Source organism: Notamacropus eugenii, chromosome 1 (genome assembly GCF_028372415.1).
Source record: "Notamacropus eugenii isolate mMacEug1 chromosome 1, mMacEug1.pri_v2, whole genome shotgun sequence".
In the NCBI taxonomy this organism is placed as follows: Eukaryota; Metazoa; Chordata; class Mammalia; order Diprotodontia; family Macropodidae; genus Notamacropus; species Notamacropus eugenii.
In genome coordinates this window covers 563921998-563945720 of record NC_092872.1, presented here as the reverse complement: position 1 = coordinate 563945720, position 23723 = coordinate 563921998, and the positions used below count along the sequence as shown (strand labels likewise).

Genomic DNA, 23723 nt, shown 5'->3' with positions numbered 1-23723 from the left:
TCATCTTCCTATTCTATCACGTTTGCCATTCTGATAGGTGTGATGTGGTACCTCAGAGTTGTTTCTATTAGCATCTCTCTAATCAAAAGTGATTTAGAGCATTTTTTCATATGCTTATAAATGTCTTTAATTTCTTCCTCTGAAAATTGCCTGTTCATATCCTTTGGTTATTTATCAATTGGGGATACTTTTTTTTTATTTTTGCAAGAAGTTTTAGTTTTATATAACCAAAAGTATCTATTTTTATATTTTGTATTGCTGTTTATATTTTGTATAGTCCTAAAGTCTTCCCTTATCCATAGATCTAACAGGTAAACTATTCCATGCTCTCCTAATTTGTTTATGATATAACCGCTTATGTGCAAATCATATACTCATTTTGACTTTATCTTGGTATTATTCTTTTTTTGTTTGAGTCTTCATGAACAAATGACTAATATGAAAATGTATTACATGGTTGTATATGTGTAATGTATATCAGATTGCTTACTATCTCAGGGAATGGGGAGAAGGGGAAGGAAGAAACAGAAGGAAAGATAGAATTTGAAATTCAAAACTTTGCAAAATGCTAAAAACAAATTGTTTTAACATGTAATTGGGAAAAAAACAAAATATTATTTTTAAAACATAAACTCTGTAAATCACCCTAAAGTATCAGTGCTCTCTCCTTCTTCAAATTACTTAAATATCTATATCAAATACAGAATCAAAGAATTTCAATTAGTGGTCACATGACTCAAACCCCAAAAGAAACCTCCTTGCAATATACCCAATCAGCCTAACCTTGAAGACCTACCACCTCATGAAGAAGTCCATTTCACTTTTGGATAGCTTTAATTACTAGTCAGTTCTTTCTTTAGGATAAATCTAAAATGATCCCTTTGTAACTTTCACTTATTTTCCTATCTCTGTCCCGTGAGGCTAACAAGAGCAATTTTAATTATCCTTCCTCACAACAGGCTTAAGGCCAATAGCATATTCCCAGGAAGTTTTCTTTTCTCCAAGCCTACTCTCAATTCCTTCAACTGATCCTTATTTTCTGTGACCACAAAGCTGCTCTTTTAGGGATTTTCTCCAGTTTATCAATGTTCTTCTTAACCAGAACACAAATATTAGTCATTTTCTTTCTGTATTTCCAGTTCAAAGGTCTCTCTTTAGTGGGAATAACACAAACAAAAAGCTGAGCAGATCTACTGTCCCATCGTCATCAGTGATCACTGTCCCATTTGTTTCTCTTTGTTTCCCTTTGCAGTTTAAAAGTCCTTTTAAAAATTATTTATTCCCCGCATCTTGAGCTAATTTGTCACAAACTGTACATCTTTTTATACCCTTTAAAATTATACCCTTTACAATTTTATACCCTTTACAATAATATCATGCCATACTTTTGTATTCATCCCCTTATCATTTGCCCTTGCTTTAAATTTTTGTGCACATAATTTGAAATTTTTAGTTGGTTTGTCATTAATCTTTCTTGTTATCCATTTTTAGTTCCATGTATAATTATGTCTTTTTTTTTTGACAGTTCCTCAGTTTTGTCACCCATTGAATTGTTTCTCTTTGCTTCTAGAGAATTTAATTCCTGAGTATTTCTTTTCCTATACCTTTTGGACTAACATCACCTGTCAAATTTTAATTCATGGATGCTACCTATCCTTTCCTTCGAAACATTTTAAATCTTCTCCTTGAAAAATTGGGGCCCATCATATTATTACTATCTTTTCTGTTCTTATCTGACAAAAATTCTAAATTTCCAGGGTTTCTACCATTTGAAACATGGCAACACTTTTTTATTGATGAGATTAATATTGGTAAGACTCTTATCCACAATAGATTTTCCCTTTTTTTGAGTCCTTCACATTCTGAAAGGTGAAATTAACATTAAGGCAAGTCAAGAAATTATTAGAAAATCTGCTTTGGGCAAAACTTCAGTAGATGTTTTGATACTGGGTATTCCTCAACACTAAAATATCATGCCCTTTTACCTAGTCTCCTCTGAAAACAATATAATTTCTGTTTCTGCCTCCATTTATTTTGATTAAATAAATATTCTTTATCATACCTTTTCCTCTCTGACCAGTGGATTTCCTCAAATGAGTGTGTACTTTCAAAAAAATCCTCCAGCCATGTTTTTTTAAACTATTTTTTAAATGTGTTATACTTTTGTAGAATAATATTCCCTTCATGAATTTAATTATATCAAGTCTTTATGTGATCTGTGAAGCCAAATTTGTCTCCTTTCACTGACATTTCTAGGTCCTCTTGCTTATTTTCTATTCTCTGTTTTTATGTTTAAATATCTAAGATGGGTTTTTGTATAGATTTCTTTCTTGGATTTTTGTCCCTGTGTATTTGTGTGAGTCGTTATCTTTTTTTCTTCCTACACTGTAGTTTCTCTTTATATTATCTAGCTTGGTGAATATACATTAGCAATTTTCTCCTTTCTCCTTCCTTTTTTAGCCTTTGAACAGATGTTCAAATTCATTCTTACCAGCTCTTATTATGTGCACTCCATCCCTAGTCAGTATTCTGCCATTCCTGTATTTCAGGAAATGAACAAGGAATTCAGATCTAATTCTTGCATGGTATCTTCCCAAACAGTGATACACTACACTTGGGGGGCAGAACCAAGATGGCAGAGTAAAAAGTATGGACTTGCTTGAACTCTCCCCTAAACCCCTTTAAATAGCTGTAAAATAACTCTAAACAAATTCTAGAGCAGCAAAACCCACAAAATGACAGAACGAAAGAAATTTTTAGCCCAAGACAACCTAGAAAGTTGAAAGGAAAAGTTTGTTTCTTCACTCAGATAAAGGAATGTAGTCTGGCATAGGTTCCAATGGTACAGACTGGGCCCTAGCAAACCTGGAGCAGGTCTCAGGGGACTGAATCACTGGCAGCTGTTTTGATTTCCAGACTTCTCAACCCATAAATGCCAAAGAAAATTTAGAAAGTCAGTAGGAAAAGTCTGTTGGAGCTGGGTGAGAAGGGACAGCATAGTCTGGCCCCAGCCCAGGGCTGCAGAGCAGTGGTGGGAGCAGCAGCAGCTCTTTCTGGAGCTCTCAGGGCACAGACAATGGGGGATTGATAGGCTGACCAGAGGGGGACTGCATCTCTTTGCTGGCACTAAGGCAGAATTCTCTTGCTTTGCCTGTGTCTAGATCTGGGTCACAATCTTGGGTGACGGTTTTGTGGCAAGAAGGAACATTGAAGTGGTGGAGCTTGTGGCAGCTGTAGAGAGAGACTCCTCCTCACAGTTCCAAGAAATAAGAGTGCTTGTGGTAACTCATAGACCACAGCACAGACCAGGAGAGCAGTAAACATCTTTCATCATACAATCTTGGAAGAACTGAAAATTTACAGTTCCTTAGAAATATATTTGAAAACACCTGCACAAAACCCCTGGAACTTGGGACAGTACACCTTCTACACTGGAAGCAGAGTCTTACTTTAACAAAGAGTTAAAAAGTCAAGTAATTGACTGGGGAAACTGAGCAAACAGCAGGGGGTGGGGGTGAGAAACTCAGATCATAGAAACTTATTTTGATGACAAGGAAGATCAAAACATATAACTAGAAGACAACAAAGTCAAAGATTATACATACAAAGCCTCCAAGAAAAATATGAATTGGTCTCAGGCCAGGGAAGAATTCAAAAAGGATTTTGAAAATCAAGAGAAATAGAGAAAATATTGGAAAGAGAAATGAGAGTGATGCAATAAAAAACATGAAGATGATTCAGCAGCTTGTTAAAGGAGATTCCTGCCTCAAAAAAAAAAAAAGTGTTGAAGAAAATAACACCTGAAAAAATTGACAAAATTAAATGGCAAAAGAGGTCCAAAAATGTCACCGAGGAGAAGTACACTTTAAAAAGCAGAACTGGACAAATGGAAAAGGAGGTCTAAAAGCTCACTGAAGAAAATAATTCCTTAAAAATTAGAATGGAGCAAAAGGAAGCTATTGACTTTAGGAGAAATCAAGAAGTTACAAAATAAATACAAAATAATGAAAAAAAAGAGAAGACAATGTGAAATATCTCATTGGAAAAAACAACTGACTTAAAAAATAGATCCAGGAGAGGTAATTTTAAAATTATTGGGCCACCTGAAAGCCATGATAAAAAACAAAAAAGAGAGAGAACCCAGATATCATGTTTCAAGAGATTATCAAGGAAGACTGCCCTGATATTCTAGAACAAAAGGGCAAAATAGATATTGAAAACATCCACTAATCACAAAAGGAAAACTCCTAGGAATATTGTAGTCAAATTCCAGGGCTCCCAGGTCAAGGAGAAAATATTGCAAGCAGTCAGAAAGAAATAGTTCAAGTATTGTGGAAACACAGTCAGGATAGCACAAGACCTAGTAGCTTCTACATTAAGGATTCAGAGGGCTTGGAATATGATATTCCAGAGGTCAAATGAGCTAGGATTAAAACCAAGAATCACCTACCCAACAAAACTGAGTATAATTCTTCAAGGGAGTAGGGGGAGGGGAATGATTGTTCAATAAAATAGAGGACTTTCAAGTATTCTTGATGAAAAAACAAGAGCTGAATAGAAAATGTGACTTTCCAACACAAGAGTCATGAGAAGCATGAAAAGATAAACAGGAAAGAGAAATCATAAGGGACTTATGATTGTGTTAAAGTTGAACTGTTTTCATTCCTACATGGAAAGAGGATTTTGGTAACCCATGAGACACACCCACTCACACACACATACACACACACACACACACACACGGTGAGTTGAATATGAAGGGATATTATCTAAAAATAAAAGTAAGGGGTGAGAGAGGAATGTACTTGGAGTAGGAAAAAGGGAGAGGTGGAATGGGGTAAATTATCTCATATAAAAGAAATAAGAAAAAGCTTCTGCAATGGAGTGGAAGAGGGGGGGAGTAAGAGGGAATGAGTAAACTTTAGTCTTATTGGAATTGGCCTATGGAGGGAATAACATACACACTCAATTGTGTATGAAAATCTATCTTATCCTACAGAAAAGTAGGTGGGGAGGGGACAAGAGAGGTGGTAGATGATAGAAGAGAGGGCAGATTGGGGTAGGGAGTAATCAGAAGCAAAAACTTTTGAGGAGGGACAGGGTCAATAGAGAGAAGAGAGCAAATAGGATAGGATGGAGGGAAATATAGCCTTTCACAACATGACTGCTATTGAAGTGCTTTTCATGACTACACATGTATTACCTATATCACATTGCTTGCCTTCTCAATAAGGGTGGGTGGGGTGAGAGGGAGGGAGAGAATGTGGAACTCTAAGTTTTAAAAACAAATGTTAGAAATTGCTTTTACATGCAACTGGGAAATAAGATATGTAGGCAATGGGGTATAGAAATCTATTTTGCTCTGTAGGAAAATAAAAGAGAAGGGGATAAGTGAAGGGGAGTGGGTGATAGAAGGGAGGGCAGATTGGGGGAAGGGATAATCAGAATGCATACTGTATTGGGGTGCATGGAGGGGAGAGATGGAGAGAAAATTTGCAACTCAAAATCTTATGGAATTGAATGTTGAAAACTAAAAATTAATAAATTTAAAAAAAGAAACAAAAAATCCCCAGTGACATACTTTCCAAATCTGCTTTAATTTGTTTGATCATTTGTCTTCAGTGGGCAACAACTGATGAAAATACCCTCTAATTTCCAAAAATCTTCAGTCCAACATGTAAACCTTCTCCTCCACAAACTTAAGCTATCTGAGGACAATGACTCATTTTTTTTCTTTGTATCCAAAGTACCCAACAGAGCATATTAGACAGAGAAGACATTTAATAAATATGTTAAATTGAATTGATGTTAACTATTTCTATTCCCTCTGATAATGAGCAATCCACAAGTTGGCAGGGACCGTGTTTTTTGTGATGCTTTGGCATTTTAGCAACCAAAATAGTGGTCTATATGTATTAAATATGTATAGAAGCAAATAGATTTGATCTGTACTCTTCAGAAATGGAAGAACATGCTTGTAGGATAGTAAATGGGTTATGGGGGTAACCGTTAATATGAAATATGAATGTTTTTTCAATGTTATTTAATCTTTTTTTTTTGACACCTTGACCTCCACTCTGTAGCTGGAAACAGTCCTATAATCATACTTCTAGTGTTTTTGAGCAAAACGATTTATTTCTAAAAACTTGATCCCTTTTTCCAGATGGCTCAGTTTCCTTATAATCCTCAACGTATTGGTCTACCTTAATTTTTATGATTGGTAAAATTCTACAAGTTTACTAGTGGAGTGAAATGTCATTTTCAAGATAATGGGAATTTTTGTTTACTGTTTTTTTTTCTTGAATAATGGAATTTTTCCTATTTAATTTTACTAACTCATGCATGTATTCTTAAAGTGGTAACTTCTTCCAAAGTTTTTGGTCCTTCTCATTGATAGAAAAAAGGTAATGTTAATAATAATGACACTGACATTTATGTTATAATTTAACATTTATAAGACTTTTCTATGTTTTGTGTCTTTTTAATCTTTTTTGTAACCTTATGCTACAGATATTAATATTCTCATTTTACAGAAAAAAGAAACTGAATTTCAGAAAGACAGTGGATTGCCTTAGCATCATAAAGCTTATAAAAGTTTAAGGCACTATTAGAACCCACATCTTTCTGACTCTAAGTCCAGTGCCCTATCCACTAGGACAGAGATGTGAAACATGCTCTCTGTGGACAGCCTGAGACCTATGATACTCTGAATGCCTCAGAAAGTAGGTGAAAATGTAATTGGGAAATTTTTTTAGACATATATATGGACACACATGCATATACATATATGTATATGTGTATGTGTGTATATATATGTAATCTAACAATCATCAACACAAATATTTCAGTACAGAAAGATGAAAAAATAAGAAATTGTGAAATTCTCTTATGTATAGTTTTTAAGAGGCATGTATGTATATAGGTATATAGCTAGACATATATATGTATATACATATATGTATATACATACACATATACATATGTATATACATATGTACTTGTGTATGTGTGTGTGTGTATGTGCAGTTGATGTGCTTTTGTAAATTACCACCTCTTGGGATTCACCCATTTCACAATTTTGCCTTTGATTCAGTTATCTCAAGAACTGATTCAAAGTAAAGTAAGACTTAAGGCATTTACTTCAAGTCCATAATCACTGACCTCATCTCTGTGTGTGCTTTCTCCATCTGTGCAGATCATAAACCATCCATAGTTCATTCAACACATTTTCACCCATGACTGAAACTACTCAAAATAAAAATATTTTTGAATATTTTTGTGCTATTTTCTTCTATGCACATCTTCACATCGAAGTCACTAAGTATCAGTGTATACGTTAAATTAATTTAGAGAATATTTTCCTGTTCTCCATAAAATTTCTCTATGCCATAAGACATAGATTTAAAGATAGAAAGGAACTCGAGGTCATCTGTTCTTCTCTCTTCATTTTACAGACATGGAAACTGAAGCCCAAATAGACTGAGTGACTTCCTCAAAACACAAATAATAAAAGGCAGATTAGAATTCAGGTCTTCTGACTCCAAATCTGGCATTCTTTCCACAGCACTTCTTTTCACCACACAATTTCCTAGCAACCAATTAATAGACAATAGATAAAGGCAGATGTCAAAGAGATATTGGTAAGATCACTAGAAAATAATTACAGGTCCTCTGAAATCTCTTCCATCCTTGAAAGAAGGAGCCACTCCTCTTATCTCTCCACCATTCACCTCCTATTCCTATCTCTGATCTAGATGGAGTAGAGGTAGGGGAGGGAAGAAAGTCATTGACTTAAATTCCTTTTTCTATTCCAGTCAATGCAGCAAGAATCTGGAAGTATATTTCTTTAATTAATTCTTTTTGCCTCATGCTATTTTGAAATTGTTATAAAAATTAGATTTTGATTTACCATAAATTTGCTTGCAAAGAGATGTGAGGAATGAATTGACAAAGGGGAACAGGAGCCTCAAAGGGACAAGAGACATTTTCTTCAGCATGAACTGAGGCATAAATAAGCCAGAGACAAGGAGAGTTTACACTAAAAAACAAATTTCTTCCAAAGTGAATAATAAATATGTGATTGTATCATATCTCTTAGACAGACTTTTTAAACTTGGTGTGGTAAAATGTTTTAGGTAGCAAGTTAGTTTTTAGAGGAGAATAAAATGAGAATTCTCTAGGTTATTATTATTATTGCCTAAGAGCATTTTGCAATCTCCTGGGAGTGATACTGTTGCCACTGACCTTGCTAGAGTAGGAGGGTGGAGAATGGGATGGAAAAGAGAGGGAAGATTGAAAGGATGGGAGATGCGGAGCCATTATCCATTCATGTTCCTTAGTTCCTTAGATCTGGCCATCCATAGTGGCCTGGGATTGAAGAACTTCTGTCATTATTGTCCTCCCCAGGAGACCATTTCTCAAAGGATATAACTCACTCCAAGCTTACGGATACAAATCAATACAAGATAGTCTTCTTTGGTAATGAGGAGCTAGGGATGGGATAGGCACCAGTGACTAGGGCAATTGAAGTGTCCATAGGATAATAATTGAAAGGTAATACCCAAGGAAGCCAAATGCCTTGTTCTGATTTTGATGAAAACCACAGCTAACTTTGCTAACTAAAGTAAATTAATATCAGTGTATCACTACATTGAAGTGTCTGTTAGGTAAATCTCTAAGCTGGGGTATTATGTTATATTAATGATTACTAAATTATTAATGATAAAATTAATTTTATTTTCTACTAATCTCTTTTTTAGGAGTTACCAGTTTGGTGGTGATCATCACACAAAGAGCATCAATTCTGTGCTGTAGCTGCCTTAGTATTATCCTCCTCCACCCCAGAACACTGGTATTGAAACTCCTACCAACTTAGTTCAGCTATCTGTAGTCTTAAATAATTACTCAGATTACTGACAGGTCAATTGACTTGTCCAAGAGCACACAGTCAATATATGTCACAGGGAGTTAAAGGGAGAACTTGAATTCAGGTTTGCTTGACACCATAATGTTCCTCTGCACTTGTATTAATGGGTTAGAAGTAGAGCACACTGGTCAGCTCATAATAGCTAGACTCAGTTGTTAAATTTTCTGTTGAGAATTTATACCTCAGAAATACTACAAATTAAGACTTGATTTAATATTTTATTGATTGGCTAGACTTCAGAAAGTGATGGAGAAAATGTTAATGATACAGAATAAACTTAAAAGTGTGTTGTGGGTACATTTTTTTTCCCCAGAGAGACAGTTATTAAGTATTTACCTGAACTCTGCTAGATCTGATAATTTTTTAGCTCAGACTGGAATTTAAGAGTGGAGGACTTTTCCCCTCTCATTTTAATTTACATTCATTCATGCTAGGTGATTGAGATACAAAGATGGAATAAATGCCATCGCTATCCTCAACGAGCTTACCTTCTAACAAGAAGGTCATTGGATCTTAAAAGACACACATGCAACTCACTGTAAGTCCAGTTAGAATGGAGTAAATGTTAGTTGAGGTTGAATAGTTGAATAGAGGTGAAAGACTGGGAATCAGGAGAAGATTCATTTTGTAAATGGGCATTTGAGCTAGACTTTAAGGGAAAGAAGGGTTTCAGAAGGCAGATAAATGAGCAGTATTCAATTATGATAGACTCTCCAGGGTATAGAGTACTCAAGGGACTCCTTGTGTTACTAATAATTGTCATGGTGACTCCAGAGAAACGTAACCATGAATATCTCATGATACATTTAGATTATTCCCTATGGTTGAATGTTATGTAGGGTGCCACATAATCTTTTAAAAGTTCTCTCACAAAGAATGTTTTGAAACTTATATTAACAGCATATTAAAAGAATGATAGTATATAGCTTAGATTATGCCAAAGATTGTATTTTAAAATACATCTTTTTGGCAATGGAATTATATCATTGGAATTCTCTTGTCTACCCTCTTGCACTATGGATTCTATCCAATTCTAGTCCCTCTAAAGCCAAGGAAAAAATATATATAAGCAAGCTGAAAAAAAGAAAATAAAAAGTAAATAAAATGTTTATCCAGCATACTTTGGAACCTGTCTTTGGCACACACTTTCTTCCCCTGCCCCTCACCCCACTCTCCTCTATTCTCCTTGGTACAGATGCTTAAAATAAAACCCAGACTCTTTCCCTTTGTCTTTCTTGTTTTCTTTATAATGCTAATTAGTAAATTCTCCACTGTAAGACCTCTGTGATTTTATCTAAGAGCATGTTCCCTCTAAAATGTTTACATTGAGTTCATAAGCAATTCTATCGTGTATTTCTGGAAAATCCAACAACTAAAACGTGAGCATTTACATGAGACAGAGAAAAGCCCTTTTGATTCCTACCCTTTTGGATCCCTGTGTTGGCAAAGTGAAATGCTTTATTTGCCAAAAACAATGAAGTATAGTTATTTTTTGGGGTAGAGGGAGATCAGAGTACACTCTTTTGGACCTTCGCCAATAATGCAACCTGGTTTTGACTAGCTATGTCACCTGACTTGTCAACCAGGATAATATCATCTTTAGTTGCTGAAGTCATCAGCAAAAACTAGCCGAGAGCCCTTATAGTTCTGGCAGTGCGGCAGGAGGCATCTGAATAGAAACCACAGAGAAACTCTGAATAAATCTTCATGCTCAAACTTTTCAATGATTCAAATAAAGATAACTCTTGCATGTAGCACACAAACAACTATGTAAATATGTCCTATATATGTTTGCTGATATTTTATACACACACATGCACACACATATATGCATACCCGTGTGTGTGTACACATACATATGCAATACACATATACATATATGTGCACATGCATAAATATCTGTATGCACATATACTCACATGTGTATGTGCATGTGTGTGTATATGTATGTGCATTGAGGATACAAACATAAAGAATGAAATAATCTTTTCTTCCAGGGAGCCCAATAGAGGAGAATCAAGTACATATGTAAACATATGCAGGATACATATCAAATTAATAAGTGCAAATGTATATGCTAAGTAGTTAGATACAGAGGAAGTTGGAAGGAAAGGCACCAGAAATTGCAAAGGTAAGGAAAGGTTTCTTGCAGAAGCTATAGAGCTGGGCTCTGGTGGTTTTACAGACAAACATAAAATAGTTCCTGCCTTTTAAGGAGCTCATATTGTACTTGAGAACCAAGCATATACACAAATGAGTAAATTCAAAGCATTTGAATATTAATATGATGTCATTTAACTTCAAAAGAGAAAGCACTAAGAACTGATGGGAATTTTTTACCTATTCATGTTCTTTTCCCTCTTGCAAGGATCTGTTTCCTCTTTTAGAAATTGAGAATGCTTTATGACCCTTCCCTCTCTCAGATCTATAATGCTGATAATATGAAATGCAAAATATCAAACTTTATGCTATGCTCTAGCATGCTAGTCTGTAGCTTCAGCATAACACTACGGATTTCCACCTGGAGTTCCTAGTTTTTTGATTGATGAGACATGGCTATTTCTAGCCTCCACCACACCCTATGCTGTTGCTTTCCTTCGATCATCCCCCCATGCTACAGCCCTAAAATCATCCCTCGCTGCTTCAGTACTTCACTCATCATTCCAGTGACTTCTGTGATCAAAACAGTTCTCTTGGCCAAAGTTTGTTTGTTTATCTTCCTCATTATAATGTAGACTTCTGGAATGTTGGATTTATTGTTTGATTTTAATTCCTTGTGTAGTACTTTGACTGATTTTTAATGAACATTCAAATGTTTTTTTCATTAGGACATTAGAACATTTTTTAAACAAGAAGTCCTATGAGCTATGGGTAAAATGAATTAAGTCAGTAGTGTGTTCTAACGGTTGAAAAAGCTAATGCTAGCCTTGGTCCAAATGCAAGATAAACTACGTTCAGCATTGTAGAGGTAATAGTTTCATTATACTATGTCATGTTTGGACAATCTGGAATATAATGTTAAATCCTGGGCACCATATTTTGGGGGATAACATTGGTTTTAAAAAAAGAGAGCACCTCAAGAGAAATGTGATTAAAAATGACAAAAAATTTTTTGAATTAGCAGGGATATCTAACCTGAAGAACAAGAGCTGGAGGAGTAGAGCCAAGAGGGTGGAATAAAATATAAGCAGGAACTTCTCTGAGTTTTCCCACAAAGTCCTCCAAATACCTGTAAAAAATAACTATAAACAAATTCTAGAGATACAGAATCCACAAAATGACAGAGTGAAACAAATCTCCAGCTCAAGCCAATCTGGAAGGCTGATAATAAAGGTAAATAGCATGTGGTTAGGAGCAGAGTGCAATTCATCATGGACTGTTCCAGCACAGCTGGGGCTGGAACCAGACTCATGGAACTGAATCACTGGCAGCTGTGGCAGTTTCTAGACTTCTCAATCCACAAACACCAAAGACAGTATAGAAAGTCAGTGGGAAAACTATGTCAGACCCAGCTCCAGGATGATGGAGGTGGAGGTGGCAGCAGTAATAGAAATGACGGTGGCTGCTTCTGAAATTCTGGGACCACAGATGGTGGGGGGTTAAACAGCTGATACAAAACCCCTGAAGCTTGGGAGAGTACATCCACCCCCTCACCCCCACCCCCACTGGAAGCAGAGTCCTACCTTGACAGAAAGTTAGAAAGTCAAGTATTTGTCTCAGAACATGAGCCAACAGCATTAAAAACTCAAAACTATAGAATTTTACTTTGGTGACAAAGAAGATGAAAACATACAACAGAGAAAGACAACTAAGTCAAAGTTCCTACATCAAAAGCCTCCAAGACAAATATGAATTATTGCAGGCCATGGAAAAGCTCAAAAAGGATTTTGAAAATCAAGTCAGAGAAGAAGAAGAAAAATGGGAAGAGAAATGAAAGTGATGCAAGAAAATCATGAAAAACAAGTCAACAGCTTGCTAAAGGAGATCCCCAAAAAATACTGAAGAAAATAACACCTTAAAAATAGATTAATCCAAATGGCAAAAGAGGTCCAAAAAACCAATGAGGAGAAGAATGCCTTAAAAGCAGAATGGACCAAATGGAAAAGAAGGTCCAAAAGCTCACTGAAGAAAATAATTTCTTAAAAATTAAAGTGGAGAAAACAGAAGCTAGTGATTTTATCAGAAATTTAAAAAGTTCAAAACAAAATCTAAAGAATGGAAAAGTAGAAGACAATGTGAAATATCTCACTGGAAAAACAACTGACCTGGAAAACAGATCCAGGAGAAATCATTTTAAAATTATTGGGCTACCTGAAAACCCTGATTAAAAAAAAAAAAACAAAACCTAGACACCATCTTTCAGGAAATTATTAAGGAAATTGTTAAGGAAAACTGCCCTGATAATCTAGAACCAAAGGGTAAAATAGAAATGGAAAAAAATCCACTAATCACCCCCAAAAAGAGATCCAAAAAGAAAAACTCCTAGGAATATTGTTTCCAAATTACAGAGGTCCCAGGTCAAGGAGAAAATATTGCAAGCAGACAAAAAGGAATTTGAGTATTATAGAAACACAATCAGGATAACACAAAATCTAGCAGCTTCTACATTAAGGGATTAAAGAGCTTGAAATATGATATTCCAGAGATCAGAGCAGCTAGGATTAAACCCAAGAGTCACCTGCCTTGCAAAACTGAGTATAATCCTTCAGGGGAAAAAATTGATATTCAATGAAATAGAGGACTTCCAAGCATTTTTGCTGAAAAAACCAGAACTGAAAACTTGACTTTCAAACACAAGCATCAAGAGAAGCACAAAAAGATAAACAGGAAGGAGAAATCGTAAAGAACTTATGAAAGTTGAACTGTTTACACTGCTACATGGAACAGTGATATTTGTAACTCATGAGACCTTTCTCAGTATTACAGTAGTTGGAGGAAGGCTAGATAGATAGATAGATAGATAGATAGATAGATAGATAGATAGATAGATAGATAGATAGATGGCACAGGGTGAGTTGAATATGAAGGGATGATATCTAAAACAATAAAATTAAAAAGTGAGACATGAATATATTGGGAGGAGAAAGGAAAAGATAAAATGGAGTAAAATACTTCATGCAAGAAAAGATGCAAGAAAAAAGTTTCACAATGTTGGGGAAGAGAGGGGAGGTGAGAGGGAACGAGTGAACCTTAATCTCATTGGATTTGGCTTAAGGAGAGAATAACATACACACTCAAGAAAGTAAGATGGAAGAGAATAAGGGGGGGTCATGATAGAAGGGGGGCAGATTGGGGGAAGGTAGTCAGAAGCAAATACTTGTACAAAAGGACAGGGTCAAAGGAGAATAGGATGGAAGGAAACACAGTTATTCTTTCACAACATGACTATTATGGAAGTGTCTTGTATAACTACACATGTATAACCTATATTGAATTGCTTGCATTCTTAATAAAAGTGTATGGGGAAGGAATAAAGGAGAGAATTTGGAACTCAATGTGTTAAAAACAAATGTTAAAAATTGTTTTTACATGCAACTAGGAAATAAGATACACAAGCACTGGGGTATAGCAATCTATCTTTCCCTACAAGAAAGTAAAGGGGAAGGGGAAAAGGGAGGGATGATAAAAGGGAGGGCAAATTCAAGGAAGGAGTTACCACAATGCATGCCATCTTGTGGTGGGGTGGGAGGGGAGAGATGGGGGGAAATTTGGAACTCAAAATTTTATAGAAATGAATATTGAAAAATACAAATAAATATACAAAAGGAAGGGCTAGCGATTGGGGATGACAATATATTTAACAAGTATTTGAAAAGCTATTGTATAGAAGAGAAATTTGAAATTTTCTCCTTCACAGAACAGATAGGCAGACATAGGAACTATGGTAGGAGTTTCAGAGGCACAGATTGTAGCTTGATATAAGAAAAAAATTCTAACTAATGGCATCCCCAAATGGCATGGACTACCTTGAAAGACCGTGAGTTTCCCATCAATGGAAGTCTTCAAGTGAAGGCTGCATGACCACTTGTTGGAGATATTTATTGTAGTGAAGTGGTTTCTGAAGGTTCTTCCAACTGTAAATCATTGGTTCTTTGTGAAGTTTTCATAGAAGTGGTTCCTTTTACTTTTTTCTAGCCCTTAAAGATTCAGTAGCTATCCATTCTCCATCTCACATCACTGTATAAGAATGAACTGCGAGTCAAAACCATTGACAGGAATTGCTCTTGTTTTTTGTTTGTATCTCCAGCACTTAGTACATTGTAAGTGATTGATAATATTTGATTGACTGGTGGTAATAAGTTCTTTTGAATCCTCAAATGTACCTGAAGGCAATTTAATTGCCCTTGTGCTATAAAGGAACCACATTGCTTTGTAATAAGGAGTGACTGATTATAGCTCTAGTAAGAAAGAAGGTTGAGAGGAGACTATTTATCAAATTAGAGAAACCCTAGCCTGGAGAAATGATCATACCCTAAGATACATTCCCAGCAGGAGCAAAGAAAAACTTAGGTATCCACAAGGAGAAGGGAAGCAAAAAGAACAGAATATCAGAAGGTTATCACTATACTCCACACTGACATCCAGCAATGTTACATTTTATAGAAAAATAACTGTCAATAACAACCACAAAAATAGATTTAATAGTACATTATAGGCTTAACAGGGAAAAGAAAAAGAAAAAAAAAGAGGTAAGATCAAGGAACATCTATCCATTCAGCATCCACTGTGTACCAAGCATTGTGTTACATGCTGGACACTAAAGACAAAAAGAAAATCTCTCTCATCAAGAAATTTTCTGGGGACTATGCCTTTCCAAGAGGATATGGAGTAATTTGAAACATTTAGCCAGAAAAAGAGAACATTCAAGAAGACCCAGAATTACCTCCAAGTATCTGAAGATCCATTCTATGGAAGAAGGATTTAGTCTGTTTTGCCTACTCCATCAGGAAGAACTTGTAGGAACAGATAAGGATTATAGAGATGGAAATTTAGACACTTTGAGAACAATTGGTCTAATCCAACAAGATCGTGTCTAGTCCTGTATTCCTACATTGACTAATTTTTCTTTCATACCAAAATTCAACAACAGGCATGGAAGGAAGGGGATTAAAAAAATTGTTAAATGAAAATATATTTGAAATGGGATTATCAAGTAAATTAAGTAATAGAAATAGTTGTGTTTTTAAAAAGGTATGATGGAGTTGTTTCTTTTTTCCACGAGATCATCTTTCCCCTCCCTTCTCTTTTTTCTATAATTTTAATATGTAAGATTTAAAAAAAAAAATTACATCAATCAGTACTGGAATTGAAAGAGCTAATGAATATAAGGGAAAAAATTAGAGTTACAAAAAGCCAAAGAGAATGAAACAAAGATAAAAGTATATTAAATGATTATAAATGTAGCTATAAACTTTCCTTTTAAAAATGATTGGTAACCTCAATCATACTGGCATGTACATAATAAATAGAACACTTCCAGAGAGTATTATAACTGTTTTCATGATTTCTTTTGACGTTCTTTTCTCTGTATATAATATGGACTTGATATTCTTTTCTTTAACATCATAGTTCCAGTCCTGTGTGTTTTATTCTTTGGTCTTCTTCCTTAACATATTATATAAACTATTAATATCCCCATGATTCATAACAGCATGACTAGACCTCCCAGAATGTCTCACTAACACTTTCTGTGAATTCTCATTTATTCCCCTCTGCTAATTATACTATACTGGGAAATACCAAAGAAAGTCAGTTACAAGTCCAATTTGAGCCAATGGGATGATGCGACAACCAAAAAAAACCCAAAAAACATTACGGATTCAGGTTTAATTAATGAAAGTATTAGTATTCAGATTTATAGAGTTGATTGCCCCATTGCATTTTGTCCTGGTCACAACACATCTGGAAAGGTCCATTCAGCTCTGTGAGCTAAATTTTAGGAAGGATCTTAGTGACTTGGAAGGTGTCCAAAAGACATCACTCAGGAAGTTTGAAACAACTCCAGATGATGCCATATGGGAACCAGTTACAGCAATTGATAGAATCAATCCAGAGAAGAGAATATAGAGATGAACCTGAGGACATGAAGAATTGTTATACTTTGTCTCACAAAATAAGCTGCCATGGGCGAAAATTGGGTAGGTAAATTTAGATTTATACTCATTGTAAAGAAAAAAAATGGTGCCTCAGAAGCAGAGAGTTTCACATTTGAGGAGTTTTATAGAGGAAGTTTCTGCTGAGTTGTGCTATTATCTCAGATTACATGGAAATGATATTTTCCTGATTAATTTTGTTAAAGGATCTCAATGTGTAATCTTATGAATGTCTGGTGAGTTACAAAGAACTATTATATGTTTTTGAAGGCAGGCAGATATTTACAAAACTGGCATATTATTATACAGCAAGACCAAAAATGGTACTCCAAGTCAGGAGAAAGTTATGGCACATGCTTAATTGTTTACTTTTTGAGCATATTCTTTCCATTTTCATCTTTATATAAGGCAGTTATGACTCAATCTGCCCCTTCTGAATACTTTTAATTTTTTGACTCTATTAATCATTGAGCTCAGAGGAATTTGGAAATTTTAGATTCTGATTTCCCACAAAGAAAGAGGATCTCAAAAGGGATAAGAAATTCTTGAACTCATTAGTACAAGCAATGCAATTTATTGTAGTAGTGTGGCCAGAGGCTAATCCATTTTGGTTTCAAAACTTAATAAAGTGATATTATAATAATGGGGGACATGGCATAACATAAAGAGACAAATAAAGACCTAGGTCTAAATCCTGCCTTTTACATACTAAACAGATCACTCCAACTATTTGTGCCCCAGTCAACTCTTTGACATTAAATTGGAGATATTGTCAATTTGTAGTGGAAAAAAGAAATTCCAATACCAAGAGTTTTCCTAATTGATGAAATTATGTAACCATGAGATTATGGCCTCATACACTTCAAGCCAAAGGGCAATTTATAGGTCATCTTGGCTGACCTCTTCATTCTGAAAATGAATATACTGAGGCTAATAGGTAAAGGGACTTATCCAAGGTTAAGAAGTTACTGAATGGCAAAATTTGAACTTGAACTTGAACCTAAATCAGTCATTCCCCCATTAATGGCCATCGCTTCAATTTCCAAATCTTGGCTACCACAAAAGAGAGCTGCATATGGTTTTGTTTTCCCATTTTTATGATCTCTTTGGGATACAGCCCTAGAAGGGATATTGCTGGTTTACAGAGTATTTTAATGGGTCAGTTTGGAGCTCCTATGGTTGGGCATGGACAATTCTCATCTTCTTTTCTTGTAGAAGATTGTACTGATTTTGACATTTGTTCTAACCAATCATTAGAAAGATAAAGAGGCAGGCAAGAAGGAAAGAGACAATATTAAGTACATGCTATACATCAAGAGCTATGCTGCTTTACAAATATTATCTCATTTGATCCTTACAAAAACCTTATGAAGTAGGCACTATTATTATCCTTGTTTCACAGTTAAGGATACTGAGACAGACATAAGGTAAGTGATTTGCCTATGATCACAGATCTAGTACAGTATCTGAAGCTGTTTGAGCTCTAGACCCATCCAGAGTTCTACCCACAGAGCAATCTTGAAGCCTAACAGTAAACTAGAAAAGTAGTTTTGCTACGGAGATTAAAGTTGCGTGAGTGGCAATCCATGCCTTATATCTCCTCCCAACCAGGAAGAAGGAAAGAAAATTCAGTTGGACCATGCCTATCTCTGTTCAGTAGATGTCAGCTGAACTTGAACTTTCCTCTGATTTTCCCCACCTCCCTTCAGGTTAGAGGAAGAAGCTTGTTGTCTTAGGCCTTACACAGTGTTTTCTTTCTACTTTTTCCTCTGGCATCTCAGAAGGAGATTTACTCAGCCACACTTAATCCCAAAGGATGATAGACTCATTTATGACCAGAGGCAATGACCCTAGATGTTTTTTCTCTTTGAGTTCATGCAGTTATAAGTAAAATAACATATTTCATTCATTCCCATGTTAGAAGAGAGGGAGACTGATTAGAAAGACCTCTAATCAAAGGTCACCTATGGGTATATTTGCCCTAAACTAGGAAGGAAACTTCTAGTCAGTTTGCTTATATGTAGTTAAACAATCAATGTTCTCCCCTCTCTTCTCTCATGGTATTCTTTCACCGACTAGAATACACCAAGGAAATGTGCATGTCTCAACAAACTGCAGATGTTTAGATTAAAACAGTATCAGAATATTAAAACCGTTAAGGCACAGTATAGAACAAGTAATAAAGGACAACTGTTAAATGACAAACAATTAGAAGGAGAGGGGAGATTGGAGAGATAACCTTTTGTGGAGTCTCTTCACTTTTCCCAGAAGGATGTTTTCTTCTCAATAAACACAATAGCATTTCTTGTTACAAAATAGAAGGCTGATGCTGACTGTTATGATGACCATATCTCTGTCTTTAATCCATAGTCCTGATAGCCTGTAACAGCAAGCACTCAGATCCAAGAACCTGTGCTAGCATCCAGGATGGTCTGCTAGCACAAGTTCTTAGATCTTCTTTTCTAAAAGGAAAGCAAATTTTGAGAGGTCAACAATCTTTTTTAATCACATATACCAAGAGAGAAAATATAAGTAGAGAAATAAAGACCAACAGACAGGGCTTCTAACTGTCTGACCATAACCAATACATACATCACAGATTGATAGACAGATCCAACTGTCTGACTATACATACATAGTTACCAGAGACAGAAGCACCAACATCTGGATTCTCAAAGTTGGGATGGGGGTAGGGGGCTACTTAATGGCTACCCAGAATCTCATCTGGTCATATCACAGGAACATTCTTCCGAAAGGGTAAGCCCCCAAAGCCAAACCTCACCTCAGAGTATATATACATTTTTCAGAGTCAGAGAGAATGACTCTCATGACCTGGGTCTCATTAATTAGCAAAAGGTGTGGACTTTCCTACAAAACAAGCCTCCCCTAATCAAGCTTCCCTTAATGGGCTTCAGCTGACACCTATTAATGGGCAGGAAAGATCTTTGACTCTAATTAATATTAGATGACCCTAGTTATTTCCTGGCTCTTCAGGCATCACTACATTCCCCTTCCCTCTTCTATTAAGCACCTACTATGTTATACCTCTCTATCTGCTCTCAAGAAGCTTAAAATCTCATGGTGGGGACAATTATGTACAAACGATATATAAAGGATAAATTGGAGATAATAAAGGGGAAGGCCCACCATTAATTCTATCTCTATTTTCTCCCTGGGTGCCAGAGATGAACAGGAAGTTGCCATCTTGAACACTGACACACATTCTCTTCTCATCATTGCTCCCAACTGCTCCAGGAAAAGGAACCCAGCTGCTTCTGCTGCTGTAGCTATTGTCCCTGATAGATACTATCTTTGTCCTCAGGACAGGGTTTCATACTCTTGCTCTTTTCAGATGAATGACAGCCTGTGAGTAGTAGTAACTGTCCTCTGGGGACCCAACCTGCCATTTCAAGTTGGCCAATACTGCTATTTCTTTTCTTTTTTCTTTCATCCTTCTCATCCTCTTCCATTTTCCCTTCCTCTTCCTTTTTCCTTTCCCTTTCCACACTCTTCCTGCTCCTCCTCCTCCTCTTCCTCCTTCTTTTTATTCTTTTTTTCTTTATTAAACGTGATCTTTTTGCCCACTTGGGGAGTCATACTCTTACATGTGGGTACTCTGTCCAAAGGAACATAATTTTTGGTCATTTATATTTTATGAGATGTTTTGGGGTTGGGTGGCCAGATTTTTAAAAATCCTCTATTTATTTTGTCTGTCTTTCCCAAAAGCTGGAGCAATTAACTATTTGTTTTGCACAATTTTCATTTATGATTTCTTTTTAATATGGGTCTAAAAAAAAAACAGACTTTGAAAAAGTCTCTTGTGGTTCAAATGGAACTGCTTGACTATGCCTTTAAATGACAATGGAAAAAGAGGTAATGGGGAACCTAGGTAGCAAAATGGAAAGTGGTAGATAAGAAAATGTGAGGGAAACACAGGGTATCACTTGAGCTCTTTCAAAAACCCCTGCACATACCTTTAAAAATGACTCTAGACAAATTCTAGAGCAGCAGACCTCACAAAAAGACGAGGTAAAACAAATTTCCAGCCCAAGACAACTTGGAAGTTGGCAGAAAAGGTCTGTTGCACCAGAGTGAGAGAGGAGTGAAGTCCTCTGTGCAGACCTCTCCAGCACAGACTGGCCCACAGCAAACACAGACTAAGCTATGGGGTGACTGAATCACTGACAACAGTGAAAGTTTCCAGACCTCTCAGACCACAGAAACCAAAGACAACTTAGAAGGTCAGCAGAAAAGGCATGGCTAACTTGGGTGAGAGTGGAGCTCAGTCCAGTGCAGGTCAAACCAGCACAACCCTGGCCCCAGCAAACCAGGAGCAGGTCTTGGGAGAGATTGAATTAGTGGCTGTTGCTTCTGGGAGTATAAGACCATAGGTGCTAAAGGGGTGGAACAACTGTTAAGAACAGAAGATTATAGAGGCCTTTTTGCTAGCACTGAGGCAGGACTCTGTTACTTTGCCCATACTTGAGTTCTGGTCACAGTTCTAGGTGGAAGTCACAGGGTGAGGAGGACCCCTAGTACAGAAGAGCTTATAGCCATAGTAGAGGGGGATCCTCTTCACAGTTCCAAGGAAGAAAAGAATGTTTGTGGTCATTCACAGATCAGAACACAGTCCCGGAAAGTAGTAAAAACCTCTCCTTAGATCATACCACCTGGGAGAACTGAAAACTTACAAGTTACCAGAAGTGTCTCTGAAAATAGCTACACACAAAAAAAAAATACTTTAAAAACAGAGTTAAAGGTCAACTAATAGGCTGGGGAAAAGAGCAAGCAATGGGGGAAAAAAAAAACTGACTGTAGAAAGTTACTATGGTGACAAGGAAGATCAAAACACACATTCAGAAGAAGACAACAAAGTCAAAGCTCCTACACCAAAAGTCTAAAAGAAAAATATGAATTGGCCTCAGGCCATGAAAGACCTCAAAAAGGATTGTGAAAATCAAATAAGTGAACTAGAGCAAAAATTGGAAAGAGAAATGAGAGTAATGAAAGAAAATCATGAAAAATGACTCAATTGCTTGCTAAAGGGGACACAAAAAATACTGAGGAAAATAACATTTTAAAAAACAAATTAGGTCAAATGGTAAAAAAAAAAAAAAAAAAAAAGATTCAAAAAACCATTGAGAAGAAGAATGCCTTATAAAGCAGAATTGGCCAAATGGAAAAGGAGGTCCAAAAGCTCACTGAAGAAAATAATTCCTTAAAAATTAGAATGTAGCAAATGGCAGCAAATGACTATACGGCAAATCAAGAAACAGACTAAAACAGAAGAACCAACAAATAGAAGACTATATGAAATATCTCATTGGAAAAATAACTGACCTGGAAAATAGATCCAGGAGAGATCATTTAAAAATTTTTGGACTACCTGAAAACCATAATAAAAAAGAACCTAGATATTATCTTTCAAGAAATTATCAAGGACAACTGCCCTGATATTCTAGAACCAGAGGGTAAAATAGAAATTGAAAGAATTCATTGATCACCTCCTGAAAGAGATTCCACAATGAAAACTGCCAAGAATATTATAGTCAAATTCCAGAGTTGCCAGGTTAAGGAGAAAATATTATCAGTAACCAGAAAGAAACAATTCAAATACTGTGAAGCCACAGTCAAAAAAACACAAGATTGAGTGGTTTCTACATTAAAGCATCCAAGGGTTTGGAATAAGATATTCTGGAGAGCAAAGGAGCTAGAATTACAACCAAGAATCACTTGCCCAATGAAACTGAGTGTAATGTTTCAGGAGGGAAAATGGATATTCAATGAGATAAAGGCCTTTCAAAAATTCTTAATGAAAAGCTCAGAATTTAAAAGAAAATTTGACTTCCAAATATAAGACTCAAGAGAAACATAAAACAGGTTGACAGGAAAGGGAAATCATAAGGGACTAAATAAGTTTAAGTTGTCTATATTCCTACATGGGAAGATGATACTTTCTAATTATTAGGGTAATTAGAAGAAGTATATACAGATAGAGGTCATAGGTGTGAATTGAATATGAAGGGATGATATCTAACAAAGTAAAATTAAGGTTGAGAATGGAATATGCTGAGAAAAAAAGAAAGGGAGAGGTAGAATGGGGTAAATTATCTCACATAAAAGAGGCAAGAAAAAGCTTTTATAGTGGAGGGGATGAGAGAGGAAATGAGAGTAGGGGAGTGAGTGAACCTTACTCTCATCAGAATTGGCTCAAAAAGGGAATAACATACACACTCAACTGGGTAGAGAAGTCTATCTCACCCTACAGGAAAGTAGGAGGGAAAGGATGGTGATAGACAGGAGGGCAGATGGGGGGAGGACAGATTGGGCGAAGGCATGGTCAGAAGCAAAGCACTTTTGAGGTGGGACAGGGTGAAAGGAGAAACAGAATAGAATAAATTGGGGCATAGAATGGAGGAAAATACAGTTAGCAGTGGTAATTATGAAAAAAATTGAAGCAAGTTTCTCTGATTAAGGTCTCATTTCTCAAACATACAGAGAAATGTATAAAATTTATAAAAATAAGAGCCATTCTCCAATTGATGAATGATCAAAATATAGGATCAGCTCTCATATGAAGTAATCAAAGCTATCTATATCCATATGAAAAAAATACTCTAACTCACTATTGATTGAAGAAATGCTATCTTCATATTACCTCATACCTCATATTACCTTATACCTATTACATTGGTTAATGGAAA

The 23723-nt window shown here is 35.9% G+C and overlaps 1 long non-coding RNA gene across 1 annotated transcript in view; it reads left to right on the top strand.

Moving 5' to 3' along the window:
- LOC140527660 (uncharacterized) overlaps positions 1 to 10189 on the top strand; it is a 78311-nt gene extending 68122 nt beyond the window's left edge. Inside the window, exon 3 of the long non-coding RNA XR_011974889.1 lies at positions 8760 to 10189. This is a non-coding gene — a long non-coding RNA (uncharacterized lncRNA). The remainder of the gene's footprint in view (positions 1 to 8759) is intronic.
- The last annotated feature ends 13534 nt before the right edge of the window (positions 10190 to 23723 follow it).